At 41.2% G+C, this 26,291-nt stretch overlaps 1 long non-coding RNA gene across 2 annotated transcripts in view; it reads left to right on the plus strand.

The window, feature by feature from the left end:
• Window positions 1-6,174: 6,174 nt before the first annotated feature.
• The window catches only part of LOC116491668, a 44,179-nt gene continuing 24,062 nt past the window's right edge, over window positions 6,175-26,291 (plus strand). The window contains exons 1-3 of one of the 2 annotated variants that reach the window (XR_004253511.1): window positions 6,175-6,477; window positions 7,897-8,038; window positions 10,334-10,542. This is a non-coding gene — a long non-coding RNA (uncharacterized LOC116491668). Of the gene's footprint in view, window positions 6,478-7,896; window positions 8,039-10,007; window positions 10,255-10,333; window positions 10,543-26,291 lie in introns of those variants that run through there. The other variant, XR_004253512.1, reaches the window with a different exon arrangement.

Raw genomic sequence — 26,291 nt, forward strand, 5'->3', positions numbered from 1 at the left:
TGAACTTTCCTTACTATGCTTTCTTGAAACGTGAATTAATGCTCTGTTTTCATCTGCATGGCCTTGGTATGTATCCTGCCTTTGTACACAAGCCTTCAAAGCTACATGGCAGGGATGGCATGAAAACAAATCCCTGTTAGAGCAACAAACATACAACTGTGAATCCCACTGATGTGAAGATTCCAGTGGTCCTTGCTGGTGGCATCCTTATAGGTGCTCAGCCAAGCCACCACAGCTGTGTGGATGTGTCTCAGAGCACCTGCTCTGCTGCTGAAGGTAAAGTTGAGCGGTAGAAAAAAGCTTAACCATGCACATCCTTCCCTACAGACAGGGATTCAGACCACATGCTGTGTGCTTGGGCCTTGTGCTGGTGACGTCCTGCACTGTAAATACGAACAGAACTGTGGGTGAAGTGTGTAATTGTCATTGAGTTCGTAGCTGTTCCTCTCCAAACTGTATCCACACCATTCACGTTTGAAACCATATGGTTTTCACTTCCAGAGGTAGCATTGCCCCATGCAGCATCCAGGTCGGGCTCTGGTTTGAACTCCTAACTTTAAAATTCCCCTTGTTTTATAATTTCAGTGGAATAAAGATTTAGTCGCTTCTTGCTGGGAGATGATGTGCTGCGTGGGGACTGCACATCACTGAGAAGCTTCAGTCTGGAGGCAGGTGCTCGTCAGTGCCAAGGGAAATAATAACTGGATGGATGGAAAGCGCCTGGGATTGATGTGGTTTAAAGGTGCTGTTCGTGCAAGCTATTATCAAGGAAGGAGTTAGGGAAGAGATTCACTCTTAAAATGCAGGTGCTCTAGCACTTTCCCTGACAGATGTGTTCCAACAGTGTTTTGAATTCTGTTTAAAATTTGAAAGAGCTAAACCTTCAGGCTCTTCTCTTCCTTCCTTAAATTCATTTCCCTGTTTAGATGAAAAAGAAACATTTTGCAACTTACTTTAAACTTTCTTCAAAAGACCTGCTGGAAAAGGGACATTCGTGTGAAGTGCATAAGCTGTAAATGAATGTTAAGCACAGCAGACAGCAGGATTTTAGATGCGCTAATGGACAGACATTAGACGGCAGGAATTTACCTAAGAGAAAACCTCGGATGGGGAGGGACTGCCGGGCAGGGATTAGCCCCACCAAATGCGTCAAATGATAGAAAAGTGTCACTAGAATAAAGAGCTGCATGTGTGAAAATAAGTTCTGAACTAGGGAAATAGAGCCAACAAAGGTAAGGAGAGAGAACATTTCAGCAAAGTCCCCGAACCAGCAGCATGTGTGCACAGCCTCTGCTGCTCCCTACGGAAAATGCAAGATCTCAGGGTGTTTCTCTCCGTCTCTCTCTCCCTCCCCCTCATTTTGGCATTTTTGCTCCTGCTAATGATCAGAGCTTAACAGAGTTAGCAGCATTAATGGGCAAAGCTCCTTCCATCCAAACGCTAACAGACGCTTTTGTAGTGCTCCATCAGATGTTTTCAGGTGCGTACTTGCCTCTAAATTTCTGACAAACTGTTTTCCTCGGATAATTTTTTATTAATGCTGCTAGGACTCCTGGCTGGTGGTTACTTTCCCTGGCTGAGTGGAAGTAGCGAAGCAAATGGGTTCAGGTTTGTATGATTTGTGAATATGAAGGGGGGGAAGAAAAGAGCAGCGTTAAAAAAAAAATACCCCACAGGAAAGAAATAATGGGCAATATGTTTCCTTTTGAACTTTTTCAAATCAACCTCTGGAAAAGGTGTCATAAAGCCCCCAGAAATCAGTAACAGCACAGGGACAAAGAAAACTCTGTTACAGATGTCCCTGAAAATCTATAAGCAAATTGTTTTTTTTCTAAATAACTCCAGAACATTACACGGCCTTAACAAGTTTCCCAGGACAGGAACTCCTAGTTTATTACTTGCTCACATTGTCATCAGAAATTAATTTTGTCCCTGAAAGACAAATTGGCTGGTAGCTTATGAAGTTAAATGGAAAGAACAAGTGAGCATCTGTTTCTTCTGCATTTTGTCTCCTTGGTGTCTTACATATAAATGAATCAGAGTGTTCAAACTTAAATTAAGATCTTTGGCTAGATAAACAGTTAAAACTGGTTCCCATAGCTACCTCTCACACATAGCTGTGATTGCATTATAATCCCCTAGTAATCAGGTCTAAATGAAAGAAAGATGATAAGGGTGCTATTTTCAGTTTTCAGTACTGATTTTTATTAGCTCTCAATCAGATCAGGACTGCTTTGCCTTTCATCACATTGTGGCAGTGTTTGTAGAATCATTAGAGTAATAAAGTGTAAATCTTACCGAGGTGCATTTTTCTTGAGGTGTTTTATATAACGAAAACTCGGAAGATTACATTGGCGGGTACAGGAAAGATTTGTTTCTGCAACTAAAGTGAGGATGTAATGTATGCTATATTCATTTATTCTTTACCCAAGCAAATACCTAATGAATTACCTCGCTGAGGTAAAACAAAAAATAAAAATATCCAAAGAATCAGCCTGCCTGAACATGGTCCTAATATACTGTATGCTGCAAGTACTGAGTTTAGTCATTTTTTTAATTTGCCTTATTATCTTGTATCATATCTCTCTCTGTGCATTACCATGCAGAAATGAATTACAGGCAAAACCACAAGCACTGCTATTACCAGCCTGCTGTTTTTAGTAAACTAGTGCAGCCCAATAAAACATCATGTTGCAGCAATATATAAGTATTTATTGTAGAGTAAATTTCAGCTAAACAAAAGCACACAAGGAGGCCTCATCCTGCTCACAGGAAAGCCAGTGGTAGACTTTGCGTCATGCACCATTTGTGCCTCACCTGCACCCTTGATTTGCAGTGTCCGTTAAGGTAAATTTTACTTAATGGCTTTACTTCTGAAAGATTCCTGACTGCCAAATTTAGATGAGCTTTCACCCAACCCTCAGTGGTGTTCCTGGGTGTTTCTGCAGGCAGACCTATCCTTTAGCACAGAAATCGCCTTGTGTGGTGTTGCAGGATTGTTCACAGAGTTTGCAGGTGTGCCCCACATTTGCAATTAACTCCCAGTTTAATACTGGATTGATTTGACTTTCCCATAGACTTTTTTTTTTTTCTTTTAATATCTGGTGAATATTTCAACATATCATTCTATAGCATAGCTATTAAAATGCCTCCCCACTTTAAATATTCAAATGTTATGCCTGGTATATTTAAATGAGGAGTAAACTGTCCCCATAATTCAGTGTTAGATATTTACAGTTGTTCACACAACTGTGTGAATATTAGGTAGCAGCAGAAATTAGTCAAAAAGATAAAATGTTCTTTAAAAAAGCAGCAAGCAAGTAACTTTTTTGTTTTTCTGTTTTTCAGCCTACCTGATGTAGGAATGATGCCCGATGCCTACACGAACAAGTTATGCTTACATCCTGTTCTATAAAAGATGAATTTGTTGAGCCGTCAAACAGTGCTGTTTGTAAAGTTAGCGAAGTGTAAGATATAGTCTGATGTTAAGATATGGAATATTTCAGGATGGGGATCATTTCATGTATACAAACTGATACCTAAGATAATTAGATATTGGTATTCGCATCAGGCAAGAAAGAATAAATCAGTCCATATGATGTTATAGATAAGGAAACAAAATTTATGTTTCAAATTTTAATCTATTAAGACTTCTAAGATGCAGAGAGGCTCTCAATCTTGCATGATTAATTTACTACTAATATTTTAAACTACAAAAAGCTTTAATTCAAACACTGTTGTGTTAAAATCTAGGCAAACAGTATTTTGGTTACAAAGGTTTTGTGTGTGTTTGTATGTTGACACGCAAATGTACTGTCTGGAAGATGTTGCTATGTCTAATGACACAAAAGAGAGTAAATTGTAGAGCCTGATTATCAACAGATAACAAGACATACTGTATATAAATAAATGCTCAGCATCAAAACCCATTATTGGATTAGCTATATAATCATGTTTCAGGCTGTAAGTCTGTGCTGACAAATGAACACTTTTCATTTGGCTCAAGGTCCTCATCAGCAACGGAACTAATTTTACATTCTCACCCATTAAGTGAATAAGATGTGGAAAAAGCTGTCTGCTTTTTGAAGTGTAAATTTGCTGCTACAGGCTGTGCAGACCAAAGCTCTTTTGAAGCAGTGAAATGAGATCATCTCTAGGGACATGTGAACCTGACAAAGTTTAGGTCATTTCTGTGGAAGGTATGTCGGGGGGAACCATTTGGATATGGTTTCAGTAGTGACTTATATGGGGCAATTTGGAAGATGCTGAACTTTACAAGCTTTTTGTTCAGATTTGTGAGAGAACTTGAACTGGAAGCACAGATGCAAGCTTTCAGCCCTCAGAAAGAAACCTCCATAAACATCTGAACTGGGTACGTGGCCAGCACAGTTTGGGAGTACACAGCAGGCTGCGTGGTGATTCTCTCCTGCTCGGCAGGACTTCACCAAGCAGTTTTCAGGGGCTGCTTTCCCCACTGTACATGCACAGATGGAGATCCAGGAACTAACTTGGACATTTTTCTGGAAATGGCACCGGAGCCGGAGGAACTCAACCATCACATCTCACTTTCTCCCCTGGGAAGTCCCCCAGGAGACAGGAAGATCACAGCTCTGATCCTCATCCAGCCACACCAGCCCCATAGATCACAGCCCGGCACCAGCGTTCGCTCATCCCCTGGAAGCTCATGGCTGCATGGGAGTGTGTCCTGCATGGCCAGAAGGGGACGGGGAGAGGAGGACTCAGAGGGCTCAGCAGGGCCCCCATCCATCAGCTAGTGCATGGGGCAGGATGACAGTAGGCTTTAGGCCTCCTGCGGTAGGGCACAGTATGGACCTGCTCCACAGCTCAAGCAAGGATGATGAAGATGTTGCTGACACTAGCTTAGAAGAAAAGAATCTCATGAATAACACTTAACTTTTAAGATTTCCAGACACGCAAAGCAGTGTTTAACCACTGCTTAGGATCATGAAAAAAATATCCCCAGGCAGTATTGCACATCTAACCACAGTGCTTTTCATTTGCAAACCAACTAAAAATTAAGATAGGCTTTGATTGTTCATTTGTTAATTTGATTTCACCCCTTTCTCTTTCTTTGCCCACTGTAACTTTTGGTCTTGCTTGAAAAATGTTCAGTTGTTTCATCCACCACTTTCCGATGTCCTGTGGCCCACCAATGGTCCATGGACTGCAAGCTGAGAAACACGAGGAGAATACTGTATACTGCTGCGTGTATTATGAAGCTAAAGAAAATTACAGGAAACCCAGGCTGGCATATCTACGTGAGAATATACATCCATATTATATGCTAGCCCCTGTGTAAACAGGGCTAGTTAAATCTTAGTTCAAGCACCTTGAGCATATGGTTTTGAAATTGTTTTTCTAAGAGTAATGGCTATCAAAGAGTAAAGATGTTTGTCAGACACTTCTATAACGAACAACAGGTTTTTAAAAAGATCCTCTGGGCAAACAATTGCACTGCCTTCTCCCATGGCATTTTTGACCAGCTGTATGAATACACAGTGTAGGAACACCTGACCAGCAGAACTGAGCAGAAACCTCAGTGGGAAGCATCACTGGAGTCTTCACCTAAAAAATAAATGGAAATAAAGCGAACTGAAATAAAATGAGACAAAAGAGAGGCTTTGCACTCTCTTCCTGAGCTCACTTTTCTGAAGCTGCTGCTGCTGTCCTGATGGAGCCAGTGCCTCATGCCCACAAGCAGGGGGTGGTCGTCTGCTTGCCCAAGCACTTTGGCTGTTGAAATAGCCTCTCTGCCATTGTAATTGGCTATTCAGGACCTCCCATTCAGTTTCCTCATCAAAATAAAGCTGTCAATATTATTGCCCTACCTCAATGACATGTTATGAAAGTTAATTAGTTAATGTCTGCAAAAGACTTTGAAAGCATAAAACGGTGTGGAAGTTCGAAGCATGATGCTGTCTCCCTTTGCCCAGCTGAAGGCAGAACGTGCTAAAGGTAGCCAAAGGGGGTAAGAGAAACAAGAGAGGCTGTATGAGTGTATCAGGGGAAAAGGAAATACTGGAGAGAAAATAGTCCCATTAGCAAATGAAGAAGGAGATGAAGTTAATTATGATTTTAAAATGGATGAGCAATAGAACCGCTTTTTTTTCTTTCCTTTTTTTTTTTTTATTTAAGAAAAAATCAGTCTTTAACAAAAATAATAAGAACTGACAATTAGGAAGAAGTGAAGGCCTTGTGAAAACAGGTGTTTGATTAAAAAGTGAGGGGGAGAAAACTTGTAAAACATGAATATATGTAAATGAGCAAGTCTAGATGAAACTCATCTTAAGGTCTTAAAAGCAATGCAAAACTAACGCATTTTTCTTTCTTATTTACAAAGTAGTGTGGAAAAAACATGGCAGATGGGGAAGAGTCATACCAGAAAAGTAAAAGCAGCAACAGCCACAAATAAAAGCTAATGTTGTTTGGGAAAATGATGCCAGTGGATACTGACCAGTACGTATTCCTCTGTCCTAAAAGTAGGAAACACAGCTGGATTGAGCAGGGAAGCGTCTGTCAGATTAAAAAGCTATGCAAAACAAATGAGGGTTCATGATAGAGTTACAAAATACAGCAACAAGGAGCCCAGTACACATTGGGTTGGATCCAGAGTTGTTCTGCCTGTTTATACCAGTAGGTCTATTTGTAACATCTGAACCTGAGTAAATCATTTGGCAAAAATACCTTGCAAACTCTTGTCTAAGAAAAGAAATTAGAATTGGCTTTGATAGGAAAGATGTCATTTGGGCTGGAAATGGCAGTATGAGGCCAAATAGAAAGTGATCTGAAGACAAAAAAAAAAAAAAAAAAAAAAAAAAAAAAAAAAAAAAAGAGTCTGTTTGTAAATATATTATGATTATTTCAGCACAAAGAATGATTAAGACATAATTATAAAAAGAAAAACAAGTTACTGCATGAGCAGCAGAACTAGGGCATCCTGGCTGCGGTGTGTTTGGTTGCAGTGCTTAGATTCATTGGTGTCTTACAGGTTTGCTCTGTGAGAGCTCCTCCACGGTGCAGGTGGGCTGGTGTCTTGCTGGGACGCTGCTAGGGGTAGGGACAGCCCAGCTCTGCCTGCTGGGGTCAGCTCTCTGATCCCTCCACAGCAAGAGGTGTTTCAGACCTATGCAACTTCCAAATGCAGTCAAAGCCCAAATGGCCAACTTTGCCAAATGTTATGAGGAGGGGACTTTGAGAGGGTGATCACATTTCCCACATCCATTTATTGTGAACACATTTAAAAATCTTGAGAAGGGTTAATTCTAAGTGAAAGCTGGAATGTCACAAGTGAGCAAAATGCTCTGACTTTTTAGACTCTGCCCCCTCCTTTGTCTTGTGTCTAAAACACCGTGTCTACACGGACGGACTGCATAGAGGTAATACCTGCAATGTTCTTATTTTCATACCTATTTCTTAGCTAATGTATTAGAAGCTTCCCCCACAAAAAGCACAACATGTTTTTCCAAGGAGCTATCTGCTCCCTTTCAGTATAAAGGATTAAGGAAACAAGGGACTTCTGAACTGATTATTTTGGGATATGTTATTTTTTAAAACCACTGTACTGAGTCTCTAACTGTTGAATAGGTACACCCATCTCTGATCAATAAACGTTGCTTCAACTTCCAGAATAATGCAGCTCTACAAGTCCTGAAGTCCTGCAGAATATCAGAGCAATGTCTCGGTTTCTGTAGTGGGAACTGAACTGGACACAAGTGCACTATTTTTTGTCTGTAATCAGATAGTATCACTGAGTTACATGGGATATCCATTAGCTTCTTATGTGAGGATAGAAGGGTGCAACTCTCTTTAAGGGAAAATATAATAGTGTTTCCTTTTCATGTCTATTTACTACTCTTCTCTGCTCATTAATACCAGAATTTTTGGAGAAGCATCTAACACTACTGGATTTCACAGGAAAAAGAGGGGAAAAAAGCGTCCTACATGACTTCACTGCAGTAGAGAGGTGACAGCACACATGGACTTAGGAGCAGAAATCCCTTTAAACAGCAGGAACTGTGTAAGTAATGCCTTGAACATGGTTTTGAGAAAAGTGACTTAGCAGTTTTTGTGGCTATAAAACTGGCTCACAGATGCATGGAAATCCATGTAGAAATATGCTGCCTGGTTTACCATCAGGATTACAAAGCTCAGAAACTAAAATGTGGAAGGAATGGTGTGTAAAGGCCATGTTTTGTAAGAGTGGCAAGGCTCAGGAAGCGCAGCTCCCACCTATAACCGCTCCTCTTCCCATTGCTCCAGCACAAAGCTACATTTGGAGTGGCAGCTCTGTGGTGGGGAGGATCAGTGCACTAGAGAGCCTTCCTCTTCCCTTTGGGCCACCTACATGGGGAGCACCATGCATCTCTGCCTGCTGCCAGCTGGTTCTGAGCGTGAGGATGTGACCTAGCACTTCCGATTCTTTCTGCATTTTTCAGGATCCTGGTTCCCACCGTCCCCTGGTTTTCCATTCTGATTTGCTTATTTCTTAATACTCTGATGTAGTATATTGTGCATTTGCTGGGAGCCTAAAAAAGCAACACAGATTTTATCATTTGGAATGTAGATATCCAATGCCCATTACAGGCTGACTAAATTTAGTAGAGTGGCAATTCACCAGACTACTAAATTTAGTTAGGCCATCCGGTCATATCGTTTTACTTAGCTCAATATTGGGTATCATAAGATAGGGCCTATCAAACAGTATGGCTCCAGCTTCTCTTGCTGTAGATTATATTATAGTTATAGCTTTTCAAAACATTTATGCTGGCATTTTTAAAACCTTGACCTTTTCTAGTTTGTATATTTTGTTATAAGTTTGTAAAGATGGTCAAAATTCATTTGGTTTTCACTAAAAAGATCACTGTTTGAAAGAAAGATGCTGCTGGTTTTGTTTTAAACAAGACCTTTGACTTTCCACATAGCAATTTAATTTCAATTAGAATACAATCAATTTTATCATCGAAGATAGTAGATGGGGTAGAGTCTAATTTGGAATGAAATTTTGCACAGTGTTTCTCTTTGTCTTCATGCATTTCTAGTAGCCATCAAATCTCAGTTCTTTTCCAGACAGAAAAAAGCTTTATGAGAATCCAGACAATCTGGAATATGACATCACATTCCTGTAAATGCAAACTTATCTTGTACAGAGTGAAAGGGAATGAGATCTTGGTAAGAATCCTGTGCTAAGCGGCTGGAGTTATGGCTGTGGGATCTTATATGACTACCAGAATGTTGTGCGCACAGTAATCAGCCCTGCTATAATTCTGCCTCAGTATATGGAAAGGAAATTGCAGTAGCGATATTCTGGGAGTCTACCGACTTAATCTTTTTTGGTAGGTCTTGAAAGGGAGCCAGTGTCTCTCCATCCTGAGTCAATCATTCCCTATCCAAGTAAAGTGAACTGAGATCATCTAGATGCTGTTCTTCATTTCTAATGAGCTTTCACAGTAAAACAGGAAATAATAATCTTGAAAGGGGAAAAAAATGGTCAAAAATCAGCCAGAGAACATTTAAAGGTTTGTTCTGAACAAGCAGGGCTAAGAAAAAGGCCTGAGAAAAGTGTGTCCTGGGATCACTCACAGTTAAAGCACTGATTAATTAAGCAGAGGGTCATTCTTCAGAAAGACTGGAGGGCAGTTTGGGCCCTGGGGCTGTAATTTGGACACTTCTGGAGTTCTAGATACACTGAGCTATTCTGCGCCAGGACTGTGAATATGTGCATTCTTCTGGCTGAACAATGGCATCTTTATTCAAATGTGAGCCACTAAGTAAGTGGCTGTCTCCTAATATGGGTGGTATTTCTTCCTGCTCTGCCTCAATCTCTGCTGCTTTCCCGTTGCCTTATCAGTGCTTTGTAGCACAACTTACAAAATGAAATCTATTCATAATGCTAAAAACCTCCCCTTTCATAGACACAGGAAAAAAAAAAAAAAAAAAGAAAAGAAAAGAAACTCCAAATGCTTACATATCCTCTAATTCTATGGAAGGGTGTTTACTTTTTTAAATGCAATTCTGCTTATCTGACACTGTTTTGGAAATTAATAAAACTGTGTCTAGCTTTTATTGTTTTGACTATGGGAAGGAAATTAATCCACAACTATTACAAGTGTTTGATCCAAACGAACAGAGATAAATCCACGTTTTCAAGAAGCATCATTCCCTCCTTGTCGGGTGTCCTAATGCACCTGACACGTCTGATTTATTCCTCCCGTGTTTAGCAGTGACACTGTCCAGGTAGATGATGCCCATTTGTCTTCCTTTGCGTAAATATTTCTTCAGGGTAGCTTTATACCTGTTTCTTCTTACTCACTAGGCTTAGCTCTGCCAGAAGTTAGAAAAGAGGCTGTTTGTCTGAAGAGACGAGGGTGTGGTAAAAATACGCTGTGCCAGTCAAGTTGACCAAAATACGATCTGAATTACAAAGCAAGCTGGAAAACAAAATTTAACAGAAGATCTGGACCCCACCTGTGCCCTCCCAGGAGGGACAGAAAAGGACTCCTGGGACCTGCACACGCACAGCAGGTAGGTCTGGGGAGGCGGGCAGTGCTAATGACAACGTTTATGAAATGTTCCTCAGTACTGACAGTGAGTTGTGTGACAGCAGTCTGGCTGTGAAACTCCACTGCAGAAATCTGGGACTTAGCTTTTCGTGGGGACTGGGCTGTGACACTGTGTGTACATCAGAGCTGCCCCAAAGCCCACTGCAAGTAACTGACTGCTGCTGGGGTCACAGGGATCGATGTGTTGGGACTGGACACGTTAAGTGTTTCCACCAAAGGTAGGGCCCATGCATCTCCAGCTCTGTGTGCCCGAAGACACCCCTTCCTGAAATACTTCTGACTGCCCTAGCTCTGTATAACCAGCAAACAATGCTGTTTGGAGCCCTGAGCTGCTGTTTTGTATGGCTGCAGTGTAACCTGTAAAATAGATCATTCTCAGGGTGGGGACCAGCTTTGTCACAGCCCCTCCCTCCTCAGGCTCTGCTCCTCTCCCAGCCCTGTGGGCACAGGGGCAGTGCCCAGTGGCCTGGCAGCCCTGGAGCTCACTGCTTTAAATTTTCACAAACCACATCACTCTTGTCCAAACCTCAACTGAAACAAACGGCAGTCTTGGGAGGGGGACAAAACGGGAGGAAAAATGACTGCGGCTGCCCTCAGCTGCTGGCTGTTAGGTCCCCCAGGCCTGCTGGGCGGTGCATGCCGCAGCAGTGCCTGCGCAGGGAGGGAAGCCACGCGCAGAGCCGTGAAGGAGCCCTGAGCACAGAAGTTTTGCGTTAGGCATGAGCCAGAGTAAGTTACCCGTATTTAAACAATACTGGGCTCTGGGGAAATTCAGATTCAGACCTGAACTAGACAGCTTGGCAAAAGCCTGTTGTTACTGTCACATGTCTGACCTCCTGAAAATAACATTAATTCAGAAGTTAAGTGCATTCAGCTGACAGTGATGGAGTATTTGGGCTAAGGAGGGGATTTTTCAAAGGCACAAAATCAACTTAGCCATGCGTTACGGTTACCTCACTGATGTCCCAGAGAAGACCTGAGCACAGCAGGCATGAGGGGCCTTTCAGCTACAGGGAGGCCTGCTCTGCACTAAGGGAGGCGTCGTGAGCCCCTCTGAAAGGTGCTGCCTCTCCGAAGGGAGTTCTAAAGATGCATGGTCTTTCTAGACACCTTAAATACAGTTACAAAGGAAATTACTTCTGGTTTAGTTTCCAAGGAGTCAGTTAGACCTGGCAGCAACAGTCGTGGATCTTGTAACTGGTTTGGATGGGAGAAAGCAGCATTGTCATAATTCTGGAGATATCCCTTTCTTCTCTAAACTACATTGGCAGCTCGCGATACCAGCATGTCAAAATGACATTAGCTCTATATTACAAAGAGTGTATAAAAGCTTGTGTTTACACTGTGTCTCCTTTGCCCTTTTCAATTTTGCTTTATTTTTATTTTTTATAGTTCTGTAATTTAAGCAGTACATATTTGGGGATGTTTTTTTTCCATGCCTTGTCTAGCTTTATGGCTTGTTCTGGCTGAGGCATCCTTACATGATTTGATTTTGCAAGAAATATAGGCTAGCACATATGTATGTAATTGTTCCACTGTGAACCAATCTGTCTGGAGCACTGAGGGAAGATACATATTAATATGTTTTTTCATGCTATTTACAAACAAAATTGCTAGATCTACAAATGATGCAAAATATTAGGAACTGCAACAATAAGGCTTGCACTAGTTAGCAGGAAGCATAAAAGTATGGTGGAGCCAGAGAAAAACTCATCAGGGTAACATTTTCATCAGAAACGGAATCTATTGTAACCAGGGGAGATAAGCATGAGTAGGCAAAACCGAATATGCTTCGAGACGATATACAGCAGCCGCTACAAATCACACTGTTGAGTGAAATCTGAATAATCAAAGTCTGATTCCTCTACCAGGAGGAGACTCTGTGTTGTGTCTAGCTGTGGGGCAGGAGGCAGGCAGTGGTGTCTGCCAAAATGCATCTGCATTGAAAGCACGGAGCAGCCAAGGCTAGGAGGAGAGGCTGAGTTGTGTCCAGCTGCAGGCGACCCACCACTCCGACCTTACACTGGTGGCAAGCAGTCCCCTGAGAGCGAAGTGTGGAAGGAAGTGGCACAAAGCCACACAGATGGAGAGCAGGGACCTTTCCTGGAGGAGCTGGTTAGCCTTTGCCACACAAAGAAATCTGAGAGGGCTTTGGTGTTTCCAAGTAGAGCAGTGGAGAAAACAGCTGAGAATTGGAGCTGACGTGGAGCAGCAAACCTTGCTTAATAGAGGGTGCATTGCAGTAGTATCAGCAATGTGGAGTCAGGGCTGCAAGTACCGCATACTAGGACTTATTTAAGAAGGCTATTGTAAAAGTCTTCGAGCCAGTTAATTACCAGTTTTTGTTATGTCAGGAACTCCTTGAGTTAAAGCAGAAAGAAACTATGCATGAATATGTTCCAGTTCTGTAGTTTAATGGGACAAATTAAAAAAAAAAAAAAAAAAAAAAAAAGAAGAAGAAGAAGAAAGAGAAGGAGAGAAACTGATAAAATGATTTAGTTCATGGCAGAATTGAAAACCCTCACAAAAAAAAAAAAAAAAAAAAAAAAAAGCTGAAATTACATATCGTGTCCCATCTACTCTTGCATAAGCCATTGAAATTGCTGGGGACTTAATTGGACTAATCGTATCATCCATTGCAGTTATGCATGAGCCTTAGGGAGCACATGGCGTGCACGTGGGCCAATGCACCAGCCTATGAAAGAAAGAAATTATCCCACAGCATTAAAAAAAAAAAAAAAAAAAAAGAGTAGGTGCCTAGGTATGAAAAGCCAAGAGGCTTGACTTGCATTTAAAAAGTATTAAGGGTAAGTGAGGAATTTCATTTGATTTATTCACCAAGTGGACTTTAAGAGGTGTGAAAAAAGGATACAGGTGACTTCAGGCAGGAGAAAACTTTCAATGGAAAACAAAAAATCTATAGAGGACATTAACATGAACTCATTCCCCTCATGCTCTCATTGTTTTTGTTCCTCTGCACCTCCCTGTTTGCTGTGAGGTTACTGACGGACTATGTTACTGCAAGCGGGTTCAGGCCTCAAAATTCCACCTGGTCAGAGCAAAAATCGTCTTGCATGCTGCATATTGAATCAAACTGCAGATAGTGGAGTAAATGGGAGTTTAAGGCCTGTCTGATGCTATCAGTATTCTTCAGACATTTACTTTGCTGCCTTCCACTATTCAGAACACCCTGAAATCACCAACACATTTGCTGAATTGAGGTTTAAAAGCAACTCAGAAACAGAAGCAAATCATAGTTCTCAGCGCTGCTGAAGGTTGGAAGAATACTATTAACATGGGGGTGCTTTGTGCATGTGTCTAAGGGCCTCCACAATGGCCCATCATGTGTAAATGTGTCCTAGTTTTTTGTTTTCACAAAGATAGTTTGATAGGAATTAAACCTAACTCTTGGGAGAAAAAAATGAGTACAGCATACCAGAATACCCATCTTCCTAACTCTTACCATGCTACAAACTGCAATCCCAGACCTGCCCATATATTATGAAGCTTTCTCCAAGGAGATGATTTTATGATTTTGTGTCCATAAGCATAGTAATCTCTCTGTATATTGAGACAGTGCAGAGGATACCAAACCCTTCCTGTGAGATCTTTTCCCTTTGTACCGCTGACGTCTCCTCAACCCTGGTGAACATCTCTGTGCTTGGCTTTCCTTTCGTCCCCTATGTCCTGCATCAAACAAACCATAGGTGATCATGCTACTGTGATGTGGAGCTGACCACACTGCATTCCCATTCGTTCCATTCCCATCCCCTCTTCCCAGAACTAGCTCCCCACTTGGTTTGCTCCTCCCGGTGCCCAGCCCTGCTCAAGGTGTGGGAGCCCCTCTGCTGCGTGCCGAACGCCTGGAGTTCAAGATGTGAGGCTTTGGCTGTGTTCTTTAAAGTGCCAGCTTGGCCTTACTAACACATTTCCAGTGTTTGGGATTAGCAGAGCTTGTAAGAACATAACAGACCCGTCAGGTCTACAAGTCCACTTGCCACTTCCACCTGCTTACATGTATTTTTAAATAGCTAATTAGGAGATAATGCCAGTGGAACCAAATACTGACACAAGATAATGATCTCACACTACTACAGAAATGTTAAGTGGGAATGTTTATTTTCAAAGGGAAGAAACGCTGATCATGTGCCTAATCCTATAATTCTTAAACAAGTGAAATTCCTGTAGATTTCAGCAGAGCCTGAGGTGACAACATCCTATTACTGTGGTAGTATTTCTGGATACCAAACAGCCGTAAGTGATGCAGTCATTTTCTCTAAATGATACTAGTGCAGTATTGGAACAGATGTTTCCCTTACCTTTATTAGCCTGTTGTATCTTCTAACTTGGAGGACAAATTCTGCGTGTGCTTTATTGCACCAGTGTAGATGATTTTTTTTAAATGTGCTTTAGGAAGCAGTGAGCTGTGGTTTGGATGAAGTTATGCCTGTTTTTAACTTACTGACAGTTCGTAATGGTGATGCGCAAGTCGGTGTTGCCTCTGCAGTCTCCCTTTGGTACCCTAAGGATCAGCTCAGTTTAAATCAAAGATAGCCTTTCCTCTGTCCTGCAAGAGGCTCAGAAACAAATAGCTGTCTTAAATTTGCCTTTCAGGAATAAAGAGGGGGAAGGAGTACACATGGGCAATGGGTACAAGTTCATCAGCTGCTCCAGTGTAAATACCCCTGTGCTACTTTTCCTCATTTACAGATGGGAGGCAACTGGGGGCAACCTTACCCCTCGCTCAGGCTCATCCAGGTGTCTGTATTCCTGCCAGCAGTGTTGGTGGGGGCTGCGCAGTGCAAATCCTGCCCTGGGTCACTTCTCACTCCGCCAGGAGACAGTGCTAATGGGATGGGTACATCCGCCGTCACTGACTCCCCTAGGAAGCCTTTTTCTCTGGACTCACTTTAGATGCAGCGTTGTCTTACAGACAGGTGAACACTGCAGTGGAAATTGGAGGCAGATGCTGAGTTGCTTTCAGAGAAAAGCCTGTCAATGGAGGCAGGAAGGCTTTTCCTAGACAGAATCAACTTGCACAAATTGTTAGTGCTGTACCACAGACGGTGTCCGGTGGTTTTTAGAAATTACTGCTGCTTTCACAATTAATGAAGATTCATCATTCCATTAGATCATCTCTAACCTGCTGTAATTGTTCTGATTTTTATTTTTTACCTTGTTCTCCAGTTCATGTCTAAATACAAGAAGATGTTTATATTGCATACATTCAGCTTTAATTGGCCCTTAAAAGAAGGTGTTGATTAGAATCTTCTCAACATCAACAGCTCGCTCGCACAACATTCTCTAATTACTGTTTATTAATTTAGTTCAAGTGGCATAGTTGAAAGCCCTGCTCAGATGGGAGAAGTAAATTGTCACTGGTATTGAATATGTAAATTATGTGCTGGGTAAGTTTCCATGAAGAATGTTTAAAGTTAAATGCTACGCACATAAAGCCTTCTAGTTTCATCTAACCCAACCATATGACAGTTTTGCAAGAAGTGTCATGAAAATTTACCAGCCCTGGCAAAAAACTACTTGCCTATCCATTACTTTTTTCTATTAACATAATCATGATGATAATAATAATTTATTTGCTAGTCAAAGAAATAAATAAAAATCATCCACACCGGCTGGGTGGAGGTTTGCAAGGCTGCCAATTGAATCTGAACTGCGCGTTGCTGTAGTACAGACATTCAGCAGCCTGGATTTGTTGCCCTGGTGCAGTAACCCTTCCTTCTCTTTAATTAGCTTATAAAGTCAGAATTTCTTAAACAAAGTACTCATTAAACATTGCCTTGTTACATTACTTTAAAATGCAATTAAAAGTTTTAAGAGTGCCGCAGAGTTTGTGTACCATTGTCAGTGCCCATGTCACTCGCTATCAATTGCCACCCACTCGCATAGATTGGAGGCCTCCCGTTAGATATAGATGGCACTCTGTAGCCTTTGTCTATAGGCTAGGCATAAAACTGTACTGATGAGGATGACCTGACTGCATCTTATACCTGAAGGAATAAGAGGAACGGAGGGGAGGCTGTTCTCAAGGAAAGGGGACCCAGGAGTCTTCATTGTTCTTCCACCTCTGCATTTGTCTCTCCGTGACCTTTTGTGGGGGAGTAGCTGCATGTTCCTGGGAGGTGTGCTGCTTCCGAGTCTCCCAAAGAAAGTTGCATGGAAACACCATGCAGTTATTGTATTGCACATCCAAAACAATGAGACCAGGCATCATGCTAAAAGGGAAAGAAAACTGCCCGGTGCCTGCATTCTGCCTGGGCCTTCACCCAGTCCTCACACTCTTGCTGGCTGCTGTTATCATGAATGGCACTAATCAATTCCAGGAAATCTCTACACCAAGCATTATGTCACATGCAGTTACATCATTCCCTCTAACCTCTAGGGCTTCCTGTTGACATCTCTGGAGCTCTTGTACTACCAACTGGTATTAGAAGAAATGCCAAACGGTATTTTTAGCCATTTGTGTCTGCCGAAAGGAATCCAAGTGTTTCCATTTTGCAGCTTCCACCTGCTGGATCTCATCTTTGCTCTCTGAAACAAAGCAAACCTTTGTGGGGCTGCTCGTGGTCTCCCCAGGTGTTTATATGAAGGACAGAGGGAGCGTGTGAGAGGTTTAGGAAGACAGAAGGGGCTAATGCCTCTGCAGAATTTATTTATTTTAATGTCTAACAGATTGTTAATCCAGCTTGTCAGTTGTGTGACTTCTGTTATAACTTCACTGCAGCAGGCTGTTCCTCTTTTTTTCTGAATTCCTTCCTAGGAGATGCTTCTTCGCAGGGTGAGCTATGTTTCACCTTGGGGCTGCTTTCCAAGTGCTGTTCTGTGGGGCATTTCCCCCCTTCTCCTTGCAGGGCCATCCCCATAGCTATGTAGGAGCCACCCCTCTCAGTGTGAACAGTGACACCCCATCAACTTCTCCTGGCAACTCCCACTTTTCCAGCCATTCAACTGAAAGAGGCAGGGCTCGAAGTCTTTCTTGCAAGATTATTCCTTCTTGAAACCACTGCTATGTCTCTTGGTTTGAGTCTTTTTTATCATTATTATTTGTCTGGTTTGCATCTTCCTTTCATTTTAACGGTTTGATTTTTGTGGCTGTTTCTGTGTTTGTTCACTGTTGCAGTAGATATCAACAACATGATTAAATTCCAGCTCTGACTGTTGCAACATAAGCGCTCTGCCTTCATTATCCATGGTGCCTAAAACTATTTGATCTCTAATAAGTTCGCCTGCAAGTGTGCCTCATTTGCATGATGAGGCTAACTGGTGCAGCCTGGTTGCATATTGGTCCCTGATTTCAGCTTCTCTTCAATCAGATGCATCAAACAGAAGGAACTATTAGAATTGCCAGCAAGTGTATTTTTTTCTGTTAATCATGCCAGAATGCTAGGAGTCCCAGGCAGCCTTACTAGGCTGGAGAAATCCACTGATGAAAGGCATGGGAGAGCTTCTCATGTCAAACTGTGTACAAACCAGGGCTGTGCTTAGGATCCTTGGTCTGTTTTGATGGCAAAAGCTGTTAGGATCACATCCAGCTATTGGACTGGTGGTTGGGCACCCTCCTCTGGTGAGCAGCACTTTCCATCTCTGCTGGCCCTGAGCCCAGGAGGGAGCTGGGCCACCCAGCAAGTGCCTCTCCCCCAGCCCACCAGAGCTGGAGGTCTCCCTTCAGCCTCTCTAGGGGTCTCTGCTTGTGTCTGCCCCCAGCTCATGGCCATCCTCTCTGGGCCTACTCTTTGACTCAGCTGACACTCATTTGGCTGTAGTCCTCCTTGGGCTTTACTGCCCAAAGTTTGCAGTTTGGGAAAGAAAATGTGTTTTCTTACATCAGGCACTTGTGAACGTGAACCTTTGTTTGTGTCTAAAATGGAAGCAGCAAACTTGGAAGCTAAATGTAAGTAGAGAGCAGAAGCTCAATAATTGTGAGATTCATGGCTATAGTGCTGAAAATGTTTCAAGTTGCCAATCTCCTTTCTGAATCATGGTTGGGATATGCCTGTGGGTCCTGCATATTTTTCAGTACTATCTTAAGAAATGTGATTTGACCCTTTGCAGCATCCCTTACTTCTCTGATTTCAGAATTCAGCTTCTTACGCTGCAATATATACCAAATACCTCCATTTGCATTTGAGACAATTTTTAATTGAGCTGAATGATCTTTGTGAATATGGAAATGTCTCTCATTGATCCAAAGGGGTCCTAGACTGAGCCCTCATTTCATACCCCAAAATTACTGTTTTCTTTTGTTTTTGGGCTAGGGCAGAAGCCAAGAAACTAAACCAAGCAGAGGCAAACAAAAGAACTCGGGATCCCATCAGCAGTGTTTGCTTTGTAGACGAACAGTAATTTTTCCCTAGCACATACTTCCAAGAATTTTTTAAAATGCCATTCATATATCATCTGCCCAAGCAGACAATAGTTGTTCCAGAGAAGCTGTTGCTCTCTATTAGGTCAATGATCAGTGAACTAAACATTTTCTACTTAGGCCTTCATATGATAAAAGCCTAAGAGCTTTGAAGGAGCCATTACAGACTATTGCCTAGAAGAAATATCCATTTGAAAATTCTGCAATTATGTACTTCTATAATAGCGTGTAAAAGGAGCTCTGGACCCATTATGGGTTATTGAGTAAATAATGTATTTTTAAAAGTGTCTAAGTAATTTATATGATAGCCTGTATTGGCAGCAAAGAGTGATTGTAGACTAAACATTGTGTCTTCCTTTCTTTTTGAAAATCTCATTTAAATCCCTAAATAGCAATTAAAAAAGAAATCCCTGATGCAGTTTCAGTATTTCTATAGCAGTCAATAGCTAGTGTCTCTGACTTAACTCTGCTGAGGCTGCCATTTTGTGCTGAGCCAGTTTCCTCTGGTCTGACTTTGTTTTATGTTGATTGGATAAGACACAAGGCTTCATTATCAAATATAATGCAGAAGTGTCCAGAGGCCTCCTGGAGGTCAGACCCACAGTCATCAGCCCTACCTCTAATCAGGAAGAGGCACTAGCCAAAAGTCCAGAGAGAAAAGACAGGAAGATGTCAGTCCCTATTTCAGGGAAGAATTGAGGCTTGGAGAGAGGAAGTACAAGGTCGCACAGGAGATGAAGAATTTCTGCCTCCCCACAGCAAGTTTAGTTTCTTTGCTTTCTATTCAGACCTTCTGTGGAAAGGCACCATTGGAGATCCCCATTGCTGTGGATCCTCGGTGCTAATGCAAACTTCTCCTTTATCAGATGCCCTCAGTAGTCTTGCTTCAGACCACTGCACTCAGCCCTCTCAAGCACGGACCCTGGTCAAAGCAGATATGAAAATAGTGCAATTCAAACTATATTGCAGCAACAATGCACCACGAAACAGCTGTGCTAGAAAACAAACCTTTCTTCTGCTCCTAAGTGTGGAGTAAGCTTCCCTTAGTCCTTCCCTTCATTTATCACACCGCTTCTTGCTGTGGCAGGGGTAATCCTCCTCTTTGATAATTTTCTGTCAAAATTTTAAAGAATAAGTTGAAATAGGTTTTTGCTTGTTTGTTTGTTTGTTTTAAGAAATACCAATATTTGAGCTGCACTGAATTCTGGAGTGCAGAATCACGTCTCCAATTAGCTCATAGGCCACGAAGCCCAGAGCTGTCACAAGGAGACCACCACACATGCATATTATATGTGCTTTAAAACCATACAATGGGCCTGACCTGGTGGGACAAAAATAAAACAATTCTCTGCTTATGGTGATGCTCCAGACTTCACTGTTTTTGATGGTACTTCTCCTGGCGTAAATTAGACATGAAGCCACTTAATCTGTTATTCTTTAACCAGTAGGTCCAGGCCTGTGCTGTAACTCGTATTACTCGTGAAATACACTGCCAGTCAGCAAGCAGCAGCTATCTGCTAACACGACTGCCGGGGGTTCTGAATTGTCTTTTTAGAGGTTATGTAATACCCACCCCTGCTGTATCCAGCCATGTGTGTATTCAAAACAGATCGTCTGCTTCCCATAGCTATGCTGTTCAGTCACACCTCGAGAGCATAGCCTTTAGACCTGAATTTGAATACATCTGTATAATTTCTCATTGTATACAAAAATTGTTTTCAATGGAATGAATGAAAATATGGCATTTTGGCTACCCTCTAAGGAGATTACAAGAGATGGGCATCTGTAGCAGGGCCACCAGTGGATGAGGTTCTCTTTTTCATGTGTTTGGAAAGAAAAAGAAAAAAGAATAAACACAGGGATGCCAAAAAGCACAAGGCTCAAAAGACAGAAAAGGAGTGACTTAATGAAGAGATGGTAAGGTAGTTGTAGGAAGAAAGATAAAGTAAAATAATGATGGAGGGGAAGTAATAGAACCAGAAATAAATGGAGAAGAAACAAGGAGAAAGGTATAAATACATTTAAGTTGTATTTGAGCAAAAATATATAATGTCTAAGAAAGCAATCGGTCTCTCTCACTGTTCAGCTGTATTTGTCACTTAGGAAATGACAGTTATCTGTTGGGATAATTGACTGGAAAGGTGATGAAGTCTCCATCACTGGAGGATTTCAGTGACAGAGTAGTCAAAAATCTGGGGCATACTGTCAGTTATTGGTCTTTTTACGATCCCTTCCAGCTCCATTTTCTGCAGCCTCGCCATCCCAGAGTATGAGTGTATTAAACTGGGAATGAGAGCAACACCTCAGTTCTGTGTTTATGAACAAAACTGGCTCCGTTAACTCCTGGCTGTAAGGTCTCACAGAGTAAACGAGGCATGTGCTTGGAGGTAACGTCTATGAGGAAGATGAACATACAGGGGAAAACCATGAAAAGGAACTGGTAGATCTGAGGACAACATTTTCTTCTGAGGTCTGAGTTAAGAGGCCATATGCCTTACGTCTTTCTCCTCATACTGAAGATCCCTATTCTGCAACAAATAAATAGTTTGGCTTTGGTGTAAAACCAAAACCCTCATAACTTGAGATAAAAGATTGTTATCTTCTTGCAAGGACAGAGTTATTAATTGCTCTAGTGTGCTTCAAACCCAAATAATTCTACTCTTTCTTTCAAAGAATATTCCTCCCAATTTTAGCCAAAATTGTTCCTCCCCTGGCTTTTCTCAAATGGTCGGTGAAGAGAGGACACAGGTATGAAGTGGCCTGGGATTCCTTCAGGCTGGTGGTTATTGCTATGCAAACCCTCGGTCACCACTGCAGTGCAAAACAGAGTGTAAAATGGGCTTCTAAAAGAAAAGTCTGGACAGGTATCACATTGGGATGAAAGAAAGGTTCATTTTCCCATTTTGTTCATTTCTCTCAGGGCTTGTCAGTGGGATCTAACAAACCTCAGTGTGATAATGTCAGTGGTCCTCCTCCGAAAGTAGGAAGCTTAGATTGCTCTTCTACTGCCATAGGAAGACAGACTGAAAACTGTTACTCCTTCCCCATGAAATTTGCAGTGTATTCTCCTTTTCACTATTCTTTACCATCAGGTACGATGCTGGTAACTGGAGGAAATTGTTTGCTTGTTTGTTTTCTGTTTAGTTTAGTTTTGTTTTCTCCCTGACATTATTTTAGAGACATTAGATTCATTATTTGAGGGTGTGTATGAGATTCTGGAAGCATAATTTACGTCTGCTATGCCGTGAGATCTTTGGTATGATACTGACTCATTCATTGGCACCTGAGAGAGGTTTGGGGAATTCAGCAAGCTTTCAACAATCCAGTTTGAGAGATTAAGCAGAATTATGGCTCACTCAGGTTTGTCCTAATTTTATTAGATTTTCACCATTTCTAATTGCATAAACATATGCAGCCAAGTATACAGATGGGGACTGGGAAGATGTACAAGGACACTCAGGCTCCATAGTCAGCTAATTGGTGGACTAAGTAATAGGGCACTTGGAAAGATTGATAATTTTTTTCAGAGCATTTCAGGGGAAAATTCTGTCCCCATTAAAACTGTAGCAATCAAGAGAAGAAAGATTTTAGCGGTAGATTTTGTTGGAATTGCAGAAAGAGACGAGTGGAAATATGTGATGAAGAAAAAATCCAGGATGAAAGAAGTTCTTTTGGGCAGTATTCACTATTTATTTGTTTTAGACATAGGAAAAAGATAGAATGTCTCAAAAACATAGAACAACTGGCTTGATCCATATGGTGACATCAGAAAGCTTTTGATCAGGGCTAACCACAAGATAAACATTAGTTAATGGTTTCAAATATTGCCTGGACAAATGAGAAGTCATTTTGGGTGCTACCATTGTTACTGGTAGCAAATGCCAAGCTGTAATGTTTTCAGAAACATTTTATATTTTCTTTTGGAAAATAAATCTGTTTTTGCTACGGCTAGGAGAGCTTTTGGGACATAAGTCAACGTATGTTATGGCTATTTCTGGTCAAATGGTCCCAGCTGAGGCACTGGCATGGCTGTTTATATGAGTACTTTCACATGAAATAACATTGCTGTCCATACTTGTTAAGGGAATTCTGCTGTTGGCTTACTTTCTGCAGTCAAGGCAGAAGGGAATAGGAGAGAAAAGTCTATGCTCAAGTTTTTGCTACTGGACCATCTTAATCCCTGATATGGCACCTGCACTATGAAATTGACTCTGAGTGAATGGGAATTCGGGTGTCCTCACCTCCTGGAGACAGGACAGAACTCTCAGACCAAATTAGCCTCAGTTGGATAGTTTCTGAAACCTCCCCAAGTAACAGACCTAGAAGATTTTTCCCTCATGGTGGCCTGGGCTGGACATTTGGTGGGTGAATAAATTGTAATTTGTTTTGTGTTTCCTTATGAAAAGCAGAATAAATGAAGCAAGCCGGTCTTTGCTGAGAACTTGGGCTTCTCAGCAAAGTTCTGCAATGCCCTCTCAGAAATCAAAATATTTAATAAATAGATCATGAAATATTTTCCAACAACAAAAATACAAGAAATTTAATAATGTCGGGATTTAGTTTTGTGTTAATTACTTTATTTTCTTCTTCCTCCTGTCCAGGCAGTAGCATGCAAACTCTGACCACATCACCGGTGTGAAATTGCTGATTAACCTTTTGACTCTGACAATTGGGACTTCTCTCAACACCAACTGGTAATGCAAAAGACCAAAAAAAAGTAGTTAATTTTGGGACACCCCAGCTCCAGATGTCAAAAGGTTAATGAAAAATCAAGTCTCTTGCTTTTACTTGGCAACTTGGAAACCTTCCCCCAAAACATTTCATTTTTGTGATAAATAAGCCAGACCTCTTCAGCTGAGAAAGACGGGTGTTTTGCTAATGTATACAGCTGTTAATTGAAAAAGATTCTGTTATGCCTGTTCTTCTGGATGTAGATAAAAGAGAGATTTGTTGGCGAACTTTAGCTGGTCTTGAACACCGCTTTATCCAAATACACTACTTAATAATAACGCTTTGTTCTTTCTGTAACAGCCATGGAGGGATTTTGAGTGGAATACTCATTTTCTTTAAGTCATATCTGCCAGTAATCATTCTTGGCTTAAGACCAGCTGTCATTTATGTGTTTTATGAAAATATAACACCAGTTTCATGCTCAAAACTATTCTCTTTTAGGTAAAAGCTTCAGCACAAGCTGGTTCCCCATATCTACCATAAATGCTATTTATCACAGATTTTGGTCTTTAAAACAGAAAGATAATGTTAAAACATTTTGATTACCCTTTCCTTACTGCTATCATTCACAAACCATCTTTTCTAATTATGGTATTAGGACATTTACATAACCGGGAAAAGGGTCCTTTAACTACATTTCTATTATGTTTGGCACTTGTGTGAAAGGATATTATATTCATGTGCATTAGAGATTGCTTATAAAAGATCAAGACAATAATAGCAGATCAGACGATAAAGGTTCCCTTTTCTCCTCCCAGACAGGCTGTCTCTGACAGAAGAATACAGTTCATCAAAAGTGTCTGCAGGTTGTCAAACTCGGTGAGATTTGGGGACACTCGGAGGCTGTCATGGCCAACAAGAAGATTTTCTGTAGGGTTCTGCCATCATTCACCCTCAGGAAATAATCACTCACTACATTCTGCATGCTCTCATGATAGAGCTCTATTTGAGAGAAAAGAGCCATTTTATCAAAGGACAATATATCCCTTCTCTTGGTCCATGCAGCTTCCATTATCAGACCATAATAAATCATATTTATGTTCTCAGTTAATAAGACTGATTACAATGCAGGTTACAGGCATGGGAAAAGCAAAGCAGGTGAAAAGATGTTTTAATGAAAATATGATAAGCAAACAGCTTCTTGTGAACATTTCAGGCTGTTATTTGTAATGATCACAGGCAATTTTTGATACATCTTCTTTAGCAATGGTTTAAGCTGCATAAATTGGCTTGCCACTTTATACGTTGAAATAGGAAGAATCCCAGTGTCCTTCTTATGTTGTCTAGAATCATTATATACATTATAAGCATAAAATGAGTTTAATGTATGTGCTTTGAAAAGAAGGGGAAAACAGAAAATCAGGGAAGACTGATTTTAATGCTGCTCAAAATGATTTTGAAATTTTCTACTCATCTTTGTTACTAACGGTGCATTTTCCATGAAATTTAGGAGTGACATGTATTGCTTTCATCTCCTTAAAATTAATATACTGCTCTTTCTGTTTTTCTCAATTTCTTCAAAGTTCTTTTTAGAACACTGTGCAAAGAGACAGAGAGAAATTTGCCACTCTGTGTGTGAGCATCTCTGCTATTAATGCTGGGGGGAGTTAAGTGTGCTTCTGGAGAAGAATATACCCCTGTGTTAAATACTGAAAGGAACCCTGTTAAAAAGGTGCAAAGATGTTTAGCTGCAGCACATGCAATGTGTTCAGGGGCCAAATTCCCTAGGATCTTTTTAAGTGATTAAGATCTTTATATGTTAAGGCAAGAGTTCTCCTATGGTTTCAGCATTTAACTGTACCTAAGTAGCAGATGAAACATCCTGCTCTCATTTTGTAAAAAGTCTCTCTTTTTTTTTTTTTTAATGTTCAGCCTCATACTTTCAAGACAAAGTTAGAAGTTTAAATAATAATTTCCTTGCAGCGCTTGCATAACGCTGGTGACAAAGTTTCTGTGAAGTTGTGTGTCTGCAGGAATTGCTCTGGTCACAGGTATTTCCAAAGTCACTCTTAAACATATTTTAAAGCTTTGTAATTGGCCTAGCACTGAAGAATGATCACAAAATTCCTTTAACCCTTTTAGGGCACTTCAACAGGAGAAGTGATCACACAAGAAACAGTAAACTGCTCTTCAAAGGCAATATTCTGATATGACAACAGACATAGATAATGCTCGTCATGATGGAACTGCTTGATACAGAGAAAAACATGTTGTAACTGCCTTCACCGTGAAAGGGGTTTAAAAATGTTGCCTGACAACTCCACAAAAAGCAGAGCTGCTATTTCAGTTAAAGGCCAGTGGATTGTATTTTTCACGTCAGTTTTCACTAACCTCAAACATCACTGTTATGACAGACTGTCATCCAACCAAACCAGCAGTGTGGTGCCATTCAAGCAAGCAGGAAGAAAGCAAACATGAAGGAAACTTAAAAGTCCAATTAGTAAGCTGGGGGTGTATGGGAATGAACTACTCTTGTGCCTTGATACTGATTACTGAAAATGAAACACTTCAACAAAAAAGTGCTTTCTGAGCCATTGGTGTTTTCTTGGCTGGCAATTTCTCTTTGTTCTGTTTCATGACACCAACCCAATGGTTGAAGG

Source organism: Aythya fuligula, chromosome 8 (genome assembly GCF_009819795.1).
Source record: "Aythya fuligula isolate bAytFul2 chromosome 8, bAytFul2.pri, whole genome shotgun sequence".
NCBI lineage: Eukaryota > Metazoa > Chordata > Aves > Anseriformes > Anatidae > Aythya > Aythya fuligula.